Source organism: Phyllostomus discolor, chromosome 4 (genome assembly GCF_004126475.2).
Source record: "Phyllostomus discolor isolate MPI-MPIP mPhyDis1 chromosome 4, mPhyDis1.pri.v3, whole genome shotgun sequence".
Taxonomy (NCBI): domain Eukaryota; kingdom Metazoa; phylum Chordata; class Mammalia; order Chiroptera; family Phyllostomidae; genus Phyllostomus; species Phyllostomus discolor.
Genome location: NC_040906.2, coordinates 49,404,882 through 49,423,694, shown reverse-complemented (window position 1 = coordinate 49,423,694; position 18,813 = coordinate 49,404,882). Strand labels below are relative to the sequence as shown.

The 18,813-nt window shown below is 36.7% G+C and overlaps 1 protein-coding gene across 1 annotated transcript in view; it reads right to left on the bottom strand.

The window, feature by feature from the left end:
• The window catches only part of OLA1 (Obg like ATPase 1), a 160,468-nt gene that overhangs the window by 86,300 nt on the left and 55,355 nt on the right, over positions 1-18,813 (bottom strand).

The window sequence follows — 18,813 nt, the reverse complement described above, 5'->3', positions numbered from 1 at the left end:
AAGATTTTCACTTTTTATTCTACCTAATAGATATTTTAAATGCATAAAGGCAAATTTAATCAATGATATTTTGAATATCTACTTGCAATGTCAAACAAGCTGCTTTTGCTGTACTTAGCCTTCTCAACAACCATCTCGCTAACTTCCCAAATTCTAAAACATCAAGTAGCCTTCCACCAGCAGAAAAAGCTCTCTTTAAACTGGCCTAGTCCCACCCTCCAAGCTCCAACCCTGCCTCAGCCTCCAACAAATCCTCCGCTCAAGTCAAATTCTTATACTGACCACTAAGCCCTGAAAGTTCTTCATATTCAACTGTCACTGTATTTTTGCCCACTCCCTTCCCTGGATCTGAAATGTAAATATCCTTTCTATTACAAGTCACATTCATCCCTAAAGTGCATTGTTTACTTTCCCCTCATCTATAAGACAATTCTGGAGGAGTCTAGGTCTAAGAGATCTCTACCGTCCCTAAGTCATAAGAGGAATTGTAGAGACTTGTTTGGAATAAAGTACACTAAAATTGATGGTTTAATGCATTACTTGAACATGGCTCCTGAGAAATCCCATTAAAGAGTAATGCTGTGCCCTGACTGCTGAGGCTCAGGAGATTGGGCACGGTCCCACAAACTGAAAGGTCATCGGCTGGATTCTGCGTCTGATCACATGCCTGGGTTGCACTAGATCCCCAGGCTGAGGGCCTATGAGAGGCAACCAATCAATGTTTCTCTCCATCTTTCTCCCTCCCTTTCCCTCTCTCTAAAAATAAGTAAATAAAATCTTTATTTTTAAAAAAACAAGGGCACAAACTCTGAAATCAGACTATTTGGCTCAAATTTGGATTTCCAACCATTTGATTCATTAGTTTAGTTGTGCAACTACCGAATTTCTTGTGGCTTACTTTCCTTGTCTGTAAAATGTAGACATTAATACCTACCTCCTAAAATTGTTCTGAAAATTAAAAGTGATAGCCATGCTGGTGTGGTTTAGTGGATTGAGCACTGTCTTGAAAATCAAAAGGTTGCTGGTTCAACTCCCAAACAGGGCACATGCCTGGGTTGAGGGCCAGGTCCCTAATTGGGGGGTTGTGCCAGAGGCAACCCATTGATGTTTCTCTCACACATCAATGTTTTCCTCCCTTTCCTTCTCCCTCCCTTCCCCTATCTTTAAAACTAAATAAAAATAAAATCTTTAAAAAAAATAAAAGCGATAATATATGCAAACATCTTAGGATGATGCTTGGCACATAGTAAGCACTAAAAATGTTAGCTATACTTACTCATAAATAAAAACCTAAAGACAAGGTACATAACAGGATTTGTCAACCATGGCATTACTAATATTTTGGACCAGATAATTCTCTGCTGAGGGGTGCTGATTTGTGTTCTGTAGGATTTTTAACAGCACCTCTGGCCTCTACAGACTAGATGCCAGTAACACACATGTGTGTACGTATGCATACAGGCATACACCCAGTTGTGAAGAACAGAAATGTATCCAGCTTTGGCTAAACCACTGGAGAGAACCACTGGTGTACACTAAAAGACAAAGTTTGCAACCAAAAGATGTTGCCGTAGGTTCAAATGTACAGATGTCAATGGATGGAAAGGTTCTAACACTGAACTGAGAAGTTTAAAACTTAATCTCTTAGATTATAAAATTCCTATGTAGACTTTCAGAGAGGCACTCTTGTGATCTTGCCCTGCTCAGTTATGTACCAGGTCTAATAGCTTGGAGAGAGACTGATGGTCACAAACAAAGCAGTTGTCTATTGGGTACGAGTTGTATAAATTTTAAAGAATGGTCAAATCTAACAAAAATTTAAAGAAAATCTTCACAAAGATTTCTTTGTCTAGTAGGTAGGATGAATGATACCAAGTTGAAAAGAAATGAAATGTGGTCAGGCATATAACTGGAGGTGTATAATAATTAAAGACACACATTTTAGAGATATATTTAACAAGTATTTACTGAATGTTAATAATCACAGAGTTGTACCAGGAGCTGGAAGAGAACTGCAGACATGAGAAAAAGCTGAATAAGATTAGTTTCCTCCTTCAAAGATGTTTTCAGTCTAATAAGGGAAATAGATCGGTACATAAAAAATACAAAAAAGTAAATCCAGGATGAAGGGAGGTCAGTATTCAGTACCAGGTGATGGAAAAAGACATCCTCAAGGTTTCAAACTGGAACATTGATGTCATGAAGATGGCATTTAAAATTTAGATTAAAATTCATTTGCAAGTTTTGATATAAGTATAAATTATTTTTAATTCCATATTTAAGTGCACTGATGTTGTGGTAAAAGATAATACTGTGTCTGCTAAAGTCTGAAACTGGTGTTCAAATGCTTGAAAAATGTAAATATGTGACAGGTATTAATCGGTCAACTAAATGGTTGGCTATTAATTTTCTAAATAACTTTTATTATAGCTTTCTCTATAATATCAATGGATTATGACTTTTTACCTTGTTTTCCTAAAATATTTGCAGGGGAGGGTGGATAGAAGGATGGAAGAAGGAAAACGGAAAACTCACCAAGAACACTTGGTGTTAGAAAAGAAAAGTGATGGTTTGACTAAATCCACATTACACAACAGGGATCATATCCTTCAGTCCAAATGGAAAGTACTAAGCAGATATTGTTCTAAAACCTGATAACATGACTCACAAAATAAGTACACCTTTAAATACAATAATCCACAGTTCTAAAAAGAGAGCAGAAACACAGAAAGAAGGATAAAGCCTAAAGAGATTAAGGACAGGCAAGTAACCACGCCTTTGGGAGCAGGTTGTGTAAGGTAGGTCTCTACATCCCCAGTAGTCTTCCAACACAATCTACTCTAATTAGCTCAAAAAAATGGGTGACAACTACCTGAAAGACACCTAGAATTCTACAGCTAACCTACAGTCTTCCCAATCTAGTCATAACCATAAATAGTTAAGCCAGAGCAAACAATCACCACCAGGTGGTGCCAAATCAAAGCCAGTCCCAGAATGGATTTGGCTAGGCCAGCACCTTGCCACACCCTTTACCCCCTGCAGCTAGCTGTGCAGGTTCACCCATTGTTTCATTCATATAGCAATAAAGTGACCTCATATTTTATGCAGCTAAAACTTTTGGACCCATGTAACATATTATAGCAGAGCAGGAAAGGTTACTATAATACACATGGGGGGAGGGGCAGTGAACACTTGGGTTTATTAAGACTAGTCACAGAATAATTTTTACAAAATGTTTTTGCTTTATGTCATACTTCATTAATATAAACTCAGATAAAGTCTTTAAAATAATCAGGTAATGATAAACAAGAATTCAGTGTACAAAAAGTTCTGACCAATCAAGACTTTAAATAATTAAATATAAACACAATGCTTCTTAGCATTCCCACATGGCTCTACTAATGAACCATGATCTTCAACAAGAATGAAAGAATGTAACATCAATGATCCCCTTAAATAATGTTAAAGAACCTATGGCTATTTTGTCTTTAGAGTATAAAACATGTGGACTATAGTAATAAGGACAAATCTTCATACCCTTCCCCCAATGTAAAAAAAGTTTTTGAAAATTTCTCTAGATTCCTTTAAGAATAACTTCAAATTTTTCAGTAAAAGACTCTATGGAGCCTTGGCTGGTGTGGCTCAGTGGATTGAGTGCTGGCCTTTTAGTGAACTAAAAGGTCACTGGTTCGATTCCCAGTCAGGGCACATGCCTGGGTTGTGGGCCAGGTCCCCGGTAGGGGTGTTAGAGAGGCAACCACACATTGATATTTCTCTCCCTTTCTTTCTCCTTCCCTTCCCCTTTCTCTAAAAATAAATAAATAAAATCTTAAAGAAAAAAAAAAAGACTTCATGGAAAACTTAGCCCTCTCCATCTCCATCCTATCCCCATCACCACCACCAGATTTTAGCACTGCTTCTATGTTATACCTGTCAAGATCTGATGACTGTATGTTATGTATTCATCTGAACAGAACCACTACACTTAGTTACAGGCTATCATCAACCAATTCATTCTCTTGCTAAAATCAAGTCATCCAATTACTCCTTGACTAATCAAGGCTGTTTTGGCTTTTTCTTTTTTCAAAAGGTACTCAACAGCATAAACAGTTCACTTACAAGAAATGGAAAGGGGCTAATCAGCAGAATTATTGTTTTGCTGCTACAATTTGCAGTATTTAAATTTGGTTGCTGATTGGACTGAAAGTTTTATGATATAGCATATGTAACTAGTTTAATACAAATGTGAAGCTGTGAAGCTGTATTGTCTTGCCATGACTATATTGGTCTACTTTGCAGGATAGACAATTAACTAATTTATTTAAAATAAATACATGTTAAACATAAGTTTCAGTACACTTTCCCTCATACATTGGTTTTATAAGCAAAGGCAACAAGCTATTAATGCCTATGCATTATTTCTAAAGCCAGCAAATGTGCCCACACATACACGTGTGTTTGTTCAATGTGTATAAAAACTACAATTGCTTAGTGGTTGGGGTTTTTTTGTAAGATTTTATTTATTTTTTAGAGAGGGGAGAAGGGAGGGAGAAAGGAACAGAAACATCAAGAGGTGGCCTATCACGCGCCTCCAACTGGGGACACAGGTATGTGCCCTAACCAGGAATTGAACCATCAACCTTTTGGTTTGTGGGACAACGACCAATCCACTGAGCCACACTAGTCAGGGAAAGGGGTTTTAATATATATTTATTTTGGGTTCTAAGCAACAATAAACTAAAAAGAAATTATTTAAATTATCTGATTACTATTTAAGAAAATAAAGATTATCCAAAATGAGTACATATTTTAAATAAATGTGTGACCCCCCCCCCATGCAATAAAACAGTGGATACTACATTTTAAAATGGGTAGTATTTCAATTACAAGAATAGTTCTGGGTAAACATAGACTGTAAAATAAAATTATTATCCATCAGTATTGTTACTCTTATCTATGTAGAGTTTGTGAGAGAGTATTTAACAAGATGGCTAAATACTATAATCTAAACACTAAACTAAAAACTTGAATTTTGTTTATTTGCTAAAAAATAATGAAGAATTTATGTCAAAACCTTGGAGATGAGATCCAGTCCTTTAATTTGTTAAATATGAAAATACATTAACAAAAAGAACACATTTTGTAGGAGGAAGACACACACGCTTTTATATTAAAATGAAAAGTTTGGCTTTTAAAAAACCTTAAAATATAACCAAATTCTATATACATTAAAATGATGCTGTCACTAGCCATTAACAAGAACTTATGGAAAGAATAACATAACAAACACATATACGTAAGATTAAAACAATTTTGGAATCTTTTATCTGTGTGCACATACTTTATATAAGTAACACTCTATAGGCATATGTTTTACATGCTAAGACCCATCTAGAACTATAATTCTATTCAGAATTGTAAAATTGTACTTCCATCAAATGTCTGATAGGAGCTTTTGACATAAACAAACATTTTAGAAAAGCCTTAATTTCACAAATGCAGTCAAAAGGTTATAAATGCTAGTACATTTCAAACCAACTATGTTTAATTTCCAAACAAATATGCTACCATTTAAATAATATTTTAGAAAAGAATAAGTCTGGTTACCTATGCTGAAATTTAAGAAAGCAAATAAATTAAAAACTAAAAATACATTAACAGAGAACTAATATTCTTTAAAGATGAATATTTCTCAGAGTAGGCACACCTGCCAATATATTAAAATAAGTAAAATCAACTACAAAAGTGATAAATCAAACGCCATGGTAGACTTGACTTCTTGAGACAGCATTTTCAGCCGTCTTTTGTGGCTTTGTTTGGCGCCATAGTCCTTTAAGTTTTGTCTTCATAAAGCCCTAACTAGTTGTAATCATTTGCAGCCTAATTGTGGACATTTATCTGCTTTTCTTATGCATAGAACATAGCTATTAAAGCTGAATGGTGATGGTGTGAAGTATAGGTTAAATTGGGTGAAATTAAAGCAAATTACTCCGGGATGTGGAAATCTGAAAATAGAAACCACCAATGATTTGCAACCCTCTTGATGATCAGCTTCACAGAACCCTAAACGACAAGAAAACTTACATATTTTAAAGTTAACTAGGTTTTTTAAAAAATAATATGTATAAATGTATTTTTAACTACATGCACGTCTTAGTAATGGTGAAAAGATTATTTGTTTAACTCAGCTGCAATGTTAAAAAGAGCTCTCAGGTTTCTATTTTAAATAGTACAGTTCACTTCTTAAATAAGATTTTCTTTCCATCATATACTTTTTTACCCGTAAGAGTCCATGCAACTATATCAAACACAGTAGTATACACTATACATCATAAATTAATTTGGTAGCTAAGTTTTAACCCTGAATAAAAGTATTAATACCGGAGATAATAGAACACTGAAGGTATAGTAATAAAAGCAAATTAAAAATGTAAACAACAAATGTATTATATCTAGGCTTCATGTGATGTGTGCAATAGAGAAATCTGTATGTGTGACTAGCACACAGAAAAAAATAGAGGCCTAGCACTAACATAAAACATTAAAATACAAGAATTTTATTTTCATTTATCTAAAATCTTACTGCTTGATCACAGATTTGGATAAAGACAATAAAAATATATCCATCTGCACTTTGCTAGACCACAATTTAAACCAGCTTACTCTAAAGCTAGAAAAATTTTCTAGCAATCAAACTGACATTATTCTTTTAATTGAATGCAACATAGAAAGCATACTTTGGTATCTGGGAAAAGATGAAATTGTATGATATGGCCCACACCTTCAAGGAGCTTATAGTCTAGTTGGAGCAATAAGACAAGCTTATGTACCTAAACCATGGCTACATGAAATGGTATCTAAAAAAACAGAGCTCCAGATCTCAAACATAACACAGGAAGAGCAGAATGCTGGAAGTAAAGGATGGATCTTAGAGAATAATGCTTTGCTAGAGGTACAGCAAGACAAGGGTGAAATGCATAAAATACATTTAGAGCACAAAGAACAAATCCATCTGAGGAAAAGTTGGAACAGAAAAGAGAACACTGAAAAACATATTCATGCTTGACAATGAAAAGCCTTGAGTACTAGCCAGAAAATGAAATTTCCAAGGAAGGCATAAATGTTTTACAAGAGTAGTAACATAAGCAAATGCAATGACTCACAAGCAGTGACACATGTGATTTCTCAATGTCTATACATCATCAGTAAAGTTGATATGCCAAAGATGCGGTCCTCTGGAATACTAGCGATATCCATATACCCTACAGGTTCTACTTTTCTTGCCTCATACCAGGCCATAAAGGTACTGCTTCTTACTTAATAACTGAATCCTTATGTATTCATTATCTTTCTGTTTTAGAGTAAGCATAGTACAAAATGTAATATTCACTATAACATTCTGCTACTGGTAGATATTTGTGCATATTTTTAAACCATAGCAAAAATACTCCTAAATAATACTGCAATATTAATAAAACTTAAGTAGGAAATTTAACAAAATGCACCCAATTATTTTCTGCTATGGGGAAATAGGCATATTTTCCCCTCTACAGTATGGGACCCAAATGCTTGGACATAGTCACTATGGGACATAAGCATGGTTGAGAACCACTGCTCTTGATGGAAGAAACTGGGGGAAAATGAGACTAGAACACTGATTTTCAAACATCTCCTAGGGTGCAGATGACTCCCAGCCTTGTCCTTGAGTCTGGTTCACTGGAGTACTATCAGGAATTCTGCATTTTAAACAAAGTATGTCTGATGCAGGTGATCCCAGCATTACACGTGAGCAGCAGAAAGACCCAGCAAGAACATTTCACTAAGGTCAGTGATAATACATGAGAGCCGGAACCAAGAAGTGGTAAAGAGAATGGAGTAGGAAAGGAAGGGAAGAATATTTGCAGAAAAGACCAACAGTATTTGACGACTGAGTATAGCAATTACATACACAAAGTAAACCATTATCACATCTAAACAAAAGTAGGAGTCCTACTTAGAAAGCTGATCAAAAATTTAGATACCAGAAGACTTTTAACCTAGATAAAAAAAGATTTCCATTTAGAGAACAGACTTCATTTAACCAAATAAACAAAGACTGTTTAAAAATAAATAGTACTATATAAAACTTTTAAAACATGGCATTTAATACAGTTTTGGATTTATACTACAGTTGTCCCTCGCTATATCGTGGTTCACTTACTGCAGCTTCACTATATCGCAGGTTTAAAAAAAAAAAATACATCTAATTCTGTATTGCTGAGTTTTTGCTATATTGCGGGATTTTGCGATATACTCTACCCATATAGAATTTTATATATTGTTAAAATTACATAGGTTTAAGAATGTAGAAAGTGTTTAAGAGCATATGAAGTGTTTATAAAAGTGTGGGGAAGGTTAATAAGAGAGTGGGAAAGGTTTATAGGAGTGTGGGAAGGGTTTATAAAAAGCCTTAAAATATATAGAAATAATAAAATAAATATAATGCAGCTACTTCGCTGATTTTCACCTATTGCAGGGGTCTCTGGAATGGAACTTCCAAGATAGGTGAGGGAATCACTGTATGTCTTTTTCACTCGTGGGTAGACACACTTAAAATTTGCACTAACCAATAGAGAGCACTATGAGGAGATTCTAATACCATTCTGTTTTATGTTTGATAATCCCACAAAGTAAAAGATCAGTTTCACTTCCCACAACAATAAACTTCCATCAACAATAAACTTCACCACATATTTAATGAAAAAAAATTTTTTATTATGACGCTATGAAATTTCATCAGAATTATACTGCTTTAACTCACAATAATGGAATGTTTTAAAACAATATTATGAAGTATTACCATGAAAAAAATATGTATTTCTCAGTAAAAAAAAAAAAATCAAAGTAAGTAGTTTCTTAGAAACTTTTAAATATAAAATTTAACAGGCATTTTTCTCTTCTCTCCAAATTAACAGAATTGCAAATAACATTCAAGTTTGACACTGGAACGTACACCTTTGTTGTCAGCTCCCCAACCCCCACCTGCGCCCTCTTCAAACCCCCAACCCCTCCCAATTACTTCTTAGGGCTTTAAATACTTTCAGGTTAGATGATTCCATCTGCCCACAGCGACTGGTCAAGGGTTAAGCATGGTCCAAGTAATCTCAAAACCTTTTATTGAAAGGCTAAGCCAAAGTCACTCATTCTTCCCTGATGGATGTAAACTAGAAACCACATGTCCAGTGAGAGGCTGGAAGCCATCTGAGGACAAAATCAATCAAGGCAGAAGGCAGACACAGAAAGAAATTAAGTCCTTAGGGGCGGTTCTGAATCAGTGGATCAAGTACTACCTGAAACTATGTATATTATCTGTTCAACAGTACAAGGTGATAGATTATTTTTAAGCTATTGTGAAATAGGATTCTATTGTAAATTGGAGATATTTCAACTCAGAAAAAACAATGCTTCCTACCATAAGTAAAACATTATAATAACGAGTATCTATAACCAAATATTTTAAAATTAATGCATCCAATTGGTATAAGGTATCATGGGAAGGGTATATTCAGGCCAACAGTCCTGGCTTCAGAAATGATCAGTTCTGCCATTAACTTGCCTAAGGTCTTTAGCTAACAACAATCCTTCTAACTCCTAGATTCTTCATCTCCAAGCAGAGATATTTTCTACTGAAGAAAATGTGTAGCAAAATCTTTGATAAAAAGATGGTACAGAACAAGTGTTAATGCTATCCCCTTTTCTGGAGACTCCATGCCAAGGAAATTCTTGCTCCCATATGTCTAACCACAGTCTATTCAGTTCAAGTTTTATTTTTTCCTTGGATATAAATGACTAGTTTAAATGATGTTTAAACCCTTATCGCAAAAGTACCACCTATAAAAGAAACTAGTGTAGGCTATGGTAAGCAAGGGCAGAAGTGGTGTAACGTGAATTTAAAGAGAAGCAGACCATGGTAGGAAATGTAGATCTTATATTCCACAGGAAAAAGAAAGCCTTTGAAGAGGAGACATGATCTAATTTACACCTTAAAAGGCCATGCTACTGAACGTCAATTGCTGAGGAAGTTAATAATTTCTTTTTACTTCCATTCTCTGGAATATTACATGGCTATATAAAAAAGAGAAAGGGGAAATGAGAAAAAACAAAAATCAATCATTTTTTAAAATATTTTTTAAAGATTTTATTTATTTATTTTTAGAGAGGGAAGCGGGGGGAGAGAGAGAGAGAGAGAGAGAAACATCAATGTGCGGTTGCTGGGGGGCCATGGCCTGCAGCCTAGGCATGTGCCTTGACTGGGCATTGAGCCTGCGATGCCTGGTTCACAGCCCGCGCTCAATCCACTGAGCTACGCCAGCCAGGGCAATCATTAAATAAATAAAAAGAGAAAGGGAAAGAACTATATATTGGCCTGAAAGAATGTCCACGATATATTATTAGGTATAGGTAAAGAATAAGTAAGTGACAATACAATATATCATATAATGTAATCCATATTTTAGAAATAAAAAAGAACCAATAAAAATATTCAAAAAAGAAATAGTATTAGTCTGATAAGTTAAATAATTTCAGTAAAAAAGGAAAAAAAGAAGTATACTTTGTAAGTTACTGAGAATGTCTTTCCTGTTTTCATTGTCTAGCAAATTATCACTCATAGTTCAAATGTTACCTCTTAATACTTATCAGGAGGTAATATCCAAAAATTTTTACATATCCGATGAATGTTTTACTTTTGACCCAACTTTTGGAATTTCAACTCGCAAACTAAAAATACGCCAATGTAACTTACAAGAGGAACCTAAATTTGTGTCTTGCACAGCAGAAAGATATAACAAAGCCTCTGAGAGGCAATTTCATAGGCAGACTAAAGACAGTTATCACTCTATTAGGTATGAATTTGTAGACACAAAAGAGGACGAGGAAGCTTCAACAGGAACCCAGCTGTGGGAGTGGCAGTTCCAGTTCATACACCTGGGAAACTCAATCTGAACAGGAAGTGAAAAATTTTAAAGAAAAAAAAATGTTTACTGGAAGGGGGCTCTGGTCCCCAAAAAGAAAGTTGTTTTTATTGCTACCATTGCAGGGTATAACAGGAATCTTCTACCATTTTGCTAAAGTATCTCCATTTATATAATTTTAAATATCTTTAAAATTCTATTCTGTAATAATAAGTCTATTACAAAATTTCTGTTAGTGATAGTCATCAGTACTATTTTTAAAATAATGGCGTACAAAGATGTGGTAAAATATACTTATTGTACTGTTGATTTATCTTATCTACTACTTCAAGTTATGGCCCCAGTTACCCTACTAAGAGGTATTATTAAATTGGACCTTCTTTAAGGGAAAAAATATCTTAAAGTTCTCTTCCCCATTCTGAATATTTAGTTAAGAATTCACTTAGTATGTCACCTTTTTATAATATTGTCCTAATACTTGTTATGGAAGATAAGATTAACTCACATTAAAAAGTATCAACAATCATGTCTTATTACTTAAGAATAAGGAATTTTTATGTTTTTAAAAAGGAAAAAAAAACCCAGAGGTCAATTTCCTCCACCAGTAAATATAAACTTATTACTAACAATTTAGTCACTAACACACTAACAGAATCTTTTACATCTTCTTTAATTCACCCCGAAGGCTGTATGAGAGACAGCATAGTACAAGTCAAGTCAGAATCTTTAGAAATGTAACCCTTACAATTATCAGTGATTCATTCAACAAAATTGTATTATATAACAATCAAGGTATGATCCTATTACATTAATACTAAGGATAAAATACTATGTAATAATCAATTTAAGACTATGATTATAAATATTTTGGTAACAAGTTGAATGTAACTATAAATCTCAAATTCCATCTTCTTAAGGTTCAAAACCCACTGCCTTAATATGCACACTACCACTATAGGAAGTAAAATAGTGGTATACAACACAACTCTGATAAAAAAATTGTATTCCAGTTGTGCCACTGAGTTACTGGGTAATATATAAAAATTCCACTCGTGGGCTTCCATTTTCTTTTTTTTTTTTTTTTTAATATATTTTATTGATTATGCTATTACAGTTGTCCCATTTTCCCCCTTCTCTCCCCTCCACCCTGTACCCCCCTCCCACCCACATTTCCCCCTTTAGTTCATGTCCATGTGTCATACTTATGAGTTCTTTAGTTTCTACATTTCCCGTACTATTCTTGCCCTCCCCCTATCTATTTTCAACCTACATTCTATGCTACTTATTCTCTATACCTTTTCCCCCTCTCTCCTCCTCCCACCCCCTGCTGCTAACCCTCCATGTGCCCTCCATTTCTGTGGTTCTGTTCCTGTTCTAATTGTTTACTTAGTTTCTTTTGGTTTTGCTTTAGGTGTGGTTGTTAATAATTGTGAGTTTGCTGTCCTTTTACTATACATGTCTTTTCTTTATCTTCTTTTCTTAGATAAGTCCCTTTAGCATTTCATAAAATAAGGGCTTGGTGATGATGAACTCCTTTAACTTGACCTTATCTGAGAAGCACTTCATCTGCCCTTCCATTCTAAATGAGAGCTTTGCTGGATAGAGCAATCTGGGATGTAGGTCCTTGTCTTTCATGACTTGGAATATTTCTTTCCAGCCCCTTCTTGCCTGTAAGGTCTCTTTGGAGAAATCAGCTGACAGTCTGATGGGAACTCCTTTGTAGGTGACTGTCCCCTTATCTCTTGCTGCTTCTAGGATTCTCTCCTTCGTTTTTACCTTGGCTAATGTAATTATGATGTGCCTTGGTGTGTTTCTTCTTGGGTCCAACTTCTTTGGGGCTCTCTGAGCTTCTTGGATTTCTTGGAAGACTGTTCCCTTTGCCAGATTGGGGAAGTTCTCCTTTATTATTTGTTCAAATACGTGCTCAATCTGTTGCTTTTCCCCTTCCGATTCTGGTACCCCTATAATTCGGATATTGGAACGTTTAAAGGTGTCTTGGATGCTCTTAATCTTTTCCTCAATTTTTTGAATTCTTATTTCATCATGCTTTCCTTCTTGGTTGATTCTATCTTCCTTCTGGTCCACTGTATTGTTTTGAGACTCATAATCTTTCCTTTCACTATTGGCTCTCCTCCGCGTGTCTTCCTGCATCTGTTTTATGGTAATCTGCATTCTTTCACCTAAATTTCGTCCAAAATCCACCAGTTCCGTGAGCTTTCTGATCACCAGTGTTTTGAACTGCGCATCTGATAGATTGGCTAATTCTTGGTCGCTCAAAAGGATGAGTCCTGGGGGACTGATCTGCTCTGTTGAAAACATGGTTTTTTTTTTTCCCCCTGTCTCTCCTTTTTTTTTTTCCGGTCTGGCTGCTCTTGTTACTGTGGGGCGCGGAGCCTTAGGTGCTCACCGGGGCTGGGCACCCGGTCGCTAGATTGTGACGTTATATGATGGAGCGGAGCGGGAGCGGGGCGGGAGAAAACAATGGCGGTAGTTCCGTTCCACTGGACTCAGACCCTTGTCTGGGCTTCTGGGCCGTGAGTTCTGCCCTGGTCCACAATCGCTACCCTTCTGGGTCTGCCAGCCGCAGCTTGCGTACTCAGGGATCACCACTGCCTTCTTGCGCGCCGGATGGCTTTTCTGCCGATTTCGCGCCAAACCTTCCCCCGACCTCCGCGAGCCGCCGACCCGAGCCAGCCCTGCGCCCGTCCGGCTCGTTTGCTCCTACCAGTCCGGATGAACGCGTCTACTTCAACTTCTTGGCTGCCCGACTTCCATTCAGATAAATCCTCTGCCAGATCTGGGTGTTATTCTGATAGTAAATTATTGTTGTAAATTATTGGTTTTCTAATCTTGGTTGTACGAGGAGGTACGGTGCGTCCACCTATTCCTCCATCTTGCCGGAAGTCCCTGGGCTTCCATTTTCAACAAAGGCTTAGTAAGATCCCACTGGAAAACCACCACTCTCCAATCTAGAGGGAAAATATAATACTATGGAACAAGAACAGGATAATAAAAGCAGCTATCTAAACGCACTGGAGACTGGTTGAGAACACTGCTTAAAGGAGGGTAGTTATAAGAAGTGAGTTCCCCTTTTCAAGACTTTCAGCCTGGGGCCAAGTGCAGGCAGCATAGCACAAAAACCAAATTACTGTCTGGAATAGGGAACCACAAAACTAATGCCAGAGAAACTGCGGTAATAAAAGAGTGCAAAGGGACAGTGAAGTGCAAGGAAAAACAGAGGGAATTACCAACTTTAGTTCGAAGACCTCTCTGCCTGATGCCAGAACCAGGCACGGGCAGGGCATACTCAAAGCTGACTAGTTAGACAAAATACCTGAGGGGAAACTAGAGCTGCCAACTAGGAAATGTAGTTTGCAGTTGAAGTCCAACTGCCTGCTAATATAAAAGAAACAATATATATCAGGGAGAAAAAAAAAAAACAAGAGAATCCAGAATCACAATTTAACATTCATAATGTCTAGGATACAATCCAAAATTACCTAAGGAAAATCAAACATACTATTAAGAGAAAAGAAAACAAGACGGAAGAAAACAAGACGGAACTGAGATGCCCAGATGTTAGAAGTAGCTGAGGAAAATGTTTAAGTGACTAAAGAGTAAGTTAACTTCTAGATAAATCAATACAAATTATCTAGCTTGAATGACCCCCCAAAATAAGATTGAACAAAAATGAACAGTCTGAGGAACCTATTAGAATATATAAAATGGTCCAACATGCACATAACTGGAATTCTAGGAGAAGAGGGGAAAGACATGGAGAGAAAAAAATAGTTGAAGAATTAATTAATAAAACTGTACCATAATTACTGAGAGAGAAATTTACAGAATAAAGAAGCTCAATAAACACCAAGAATAAATTCAAAGAAGTCCATGCAGAGATATACTCAGGGGCAGACACAATAGCAGAAGTAAGACACAAATGTCAAACAGTTGTTGCATTCGAGATCTGAGGACCACCATGATTTTTATTTCTGTCACAGTCCTCAAAACAGTTTTGTGATCCCTCTCTCCTACACACACACAGAAAAAGATAATGTTGGGGTTGATCTGAAGATGGCTGGCTGATCCCTCTGCTCTATACAGATGGGTCTAATGCCAGAAGCAAGTCATGCCCTGAAAACTGTGAACAGTAAATACTCAGGAATGTAAAATCATGCAGGTCTTCCACCCAAGTCTAAATCAAAGTTGGTCCAGGTTTTTGGGAACTTCATTCCTGATCACTCTCCAAAAATGTAAAAGCATAGGCTTTTTGACTTATCAGAACTTATTTCTATACTGACAGGACCTTCAAGAAGCCAAACCAAGAGAGAAAGGCCAACACATATAACATATAAACACATTCCTGTGCATAAACACTCGCATTCTCAGGTAACAGGGTCAAAAGGGCTTGGCCACAGAAAGGACATGACCATTTTAGGAGGTGCTGGCTTTCTACCTTTGGACCCAGCTGAACAGTGGTAGCTACTTTCAATTTCTGGATACTGAAGGGGACCAAAGCTTTGCAAAACTAAAGCTGCCTTTGATTTTGAGCTGGTTATTAAGAAAAAAAAGAGTCAGAAAGAACTTTTGACTCTCTCCTTTTCTGCCTAAAAGATTCATATGGAAAAAACCTACTTCAGTAAGGGAACCTTAACATAACCACCTAAAGAACTAGACAGGAAGACTCCAAGCAAGCAGAAGCATGTTTACCACCTTTCCACTGTGTCCCACTATACCTGAGTCACCTAGCAAGAATTTGCCTGCGGAATACTCTACTCTTCCTCAACTACCTGCGAATTGCTTGTTTATATTTCTGAAATCTAAGACACCCCCCCACTCACACCCACTTTTGCTCCTTTATCCAAAATGTCATATATACCTAGTGTTGCCTCATTGTCTTTGGAATTTTCGTGCTTATGCAAATTCCCCATGCACATGTATTAAAAATTTGATTTTCTCCTGTTAAAAAAAAGTGAAGAGCTAATTGTAAAAGCAGCAAAAGAAAAAGGTTTCAATTAATGTCTGACTTCTCATCAGAAACTAAGAAGGCCAGGAGAGTGCAACATTTTTAAAGTGCAGAGAGAAAAACCAAAAACCTGTCAACCAAGAATTTTATATACAGTGAAAATACTCCTAAAGGATAGAGCTGACATAAAGATATTTTCAGATGAATGAAAACTAAGAGAATTCACTGCCAACAGCCGTGCACTATAATTAATGCTAAAGAACAGTCTTCAAATTTAAGAGATATACTATTAGATAGAACCTCAGGTTCTCAGAAAAGAGTCAAAAACATCAGGAATGGCAAACAATCTGGGTAAACACAAGACCACCTTTGTTCCTTTTATGCCTCTTGATTTCTTTATAATACAAATATATGTTTAAAGCAAAAGTTTTTTTCCGGGATTTATTACCTGTCAATGAAATGACATAAAATTACCTGTTAATTTTATGTTATGTGACATCTTAATTTTGAAAATTTGGGGCTTTATATATACAGTATTACATACTACAAATACAGCATAAAGGACTGGAAGGACATACATGCTTATATACTTCAGGTTTTTATATTTTATAGAAAGTGACACAATACAAAGCATATAAACTATAAGTAACTTAAATACATCTATACACTATCTGTTAAAATAATGTAGACAGTAATTACTAAAGCAACCAAAAAAGAAAAAGTGAAGAAGTCTGGTTAAAAACCAAGGTGAGTATTTTTTAAAAATCCTAAGAAGTCATCAAGAGACCCCCACCCCCTCCCACCTTGTGGGCCCATCCTAGCTGTTTCCAGTGTCCGTTCCATAAAAATGGCCTGTCTTGGCTCATTCTGCAGACTTTCCTAAAATCTTTCAAAGATTTACAAACCTACCCTGGCTGCTGTGGCTCAGCTAGTTGGACATTGTCCTGTAAACCGAAAGGTCACAGGTTCAACTCCAAGTAAGCAGGTTCAACTTGTTTGGAGGCTCAACTCCAAGCAAGTAAGGTCACATGCTTAGGTTACTGGTTCGGTCCCAGGTCAGGGCATGTGTAAGAGGCGACCATCAATGTTTCTCTCCCTCTCTTTATCCCTGCCTTCCCCTTTCTCTGATGTTTCTCTTGCACATGACATTTCTCTCCCTCTCTTTTTCTCTCCCTCTCCTCACTAAAATGAATGAATGAATGAATGAATGAATGAAAATCTTTAAAATCAGAAGCATGTCATCATGTGAGAATTAAAACAAAAAGATTCATAAACCCCAAACAAGCACCATCCGAGCTCCTTGTACCCGCTACACCTCTTGCTAAATAGCCCCAGGCACAGCACTAGTGGCAGTCAGCCTTGGTTAGCTGATTGGCCTCTCCTTGGCACCAGCAGGCCCAGCAAAAGTAGCAGCCATTTGGAGATCTCTCTGTTGCTTGTGTTGTGTGGCCCTAGGCAGAGCATAGGTGGCAGCTGTCCTTGGCCTGCAACTCCCAGGAGGTCCCAGAGCCAGTGCGCCCAGTGCACAGGTTCAGACCACGCTGGAGCACCACCCAACCATCACCATCAGTAACACATTCAAGGGGCAGTCTTGGCAGACACAAGAGCCCAGCCAAAACAGTCCTGCTCTATAGGATCAACCCTAGAATAACAGCTCCTGCTAAAAGCCTGGGGGTAAATGCTCCCCATTGACTTGCTAATTGCAATTAAGGCTCAACTACAATAGGAGAGTACATACAGCCCACATGAAAGGTGATGGCACACCTGGAGTTCCCGGCTTGGGGAAGTGAGGATGCTGTGCCACTGGACCCTACCAGACACCTGCTACACATGTCCTCTCTTCCAAGACCAGAAAACATAGCAGTTCTACCTCATACATAGAAACTAGCACAAGGGGACAGCCAAACTGAGGAGACAAAAAAACATGTCCCAAATGAAAGAACACAACAAAACTCCTAAAAAAAAGGACTAAACAAAATGGAGAGAAGCAATCTACCAGATGCAGTTAAAAACAAAACACTGGTTATAAGGATATGCAAAGAACTTAGAGGAAAAGTAGATAAGCTTAGTGAGAACTTCAACAAAGAGACAGTGAACATAAAAATGGGGATTGAAAACATGAAAAATAAGCAGTCAGAAATGAAGAATGCAATAACTGTAATGAAAAATACAGGGAATCAACAGTGGAATAGTAGATAAAACAGAAGATCAAACCTGAGATTTGGTAGGTAAGAAAGCAGAAAACACCCAACCAGAGCAGCAAAAAGAAAAAAGAATCCAAGAAAATGAGAACAGTTTAAGGAGCTCTGGGACAACTTCAAGCATACCAACATTTACATCAAATGGGTGCCAGAAGGAGAAAAGAAAGGGCAAAGAATTGAAAACCTACGTGAAAAAAAATGATGGAAAACTTCCCTAACCTGGAGAAGGAAATAAACATATAAGCACAGAAAGCTCACACAATCCAAACACCAAAAAACATCATTATTAAAATGCCAAAGTTAAAGACAAAGAGAATCTTAAAAGCAGCAAGATAAAAACAGTTAGTCAGTCACCTACCAAGGAGCTCCCTTAAGACTCTCAGCTGATTTATCAACAGAAACTTTGCAGGCCAGAAGCAGCTGGCAAAAATATTCAAAGTGATGAAAAGCAAGGATCTAGAATCAAGATTAATTTCCTCAGCAAAACTATCACTTAGAACTGAAGAACAGGTAAAGAACTTGCCAGACAAGAAAAAGCTAAGGGAGCTCATCACCACCAAACCAGTATTACAAGAAATGTTAAAGGGTATTCTTCAACAAAAAGAAAAATACCAAAATGATTAATAAAATGGCAGAAAATACATATCTATCAATAATTACTTTAAATGTAAATGGATTAAATGTTCCAAACAAA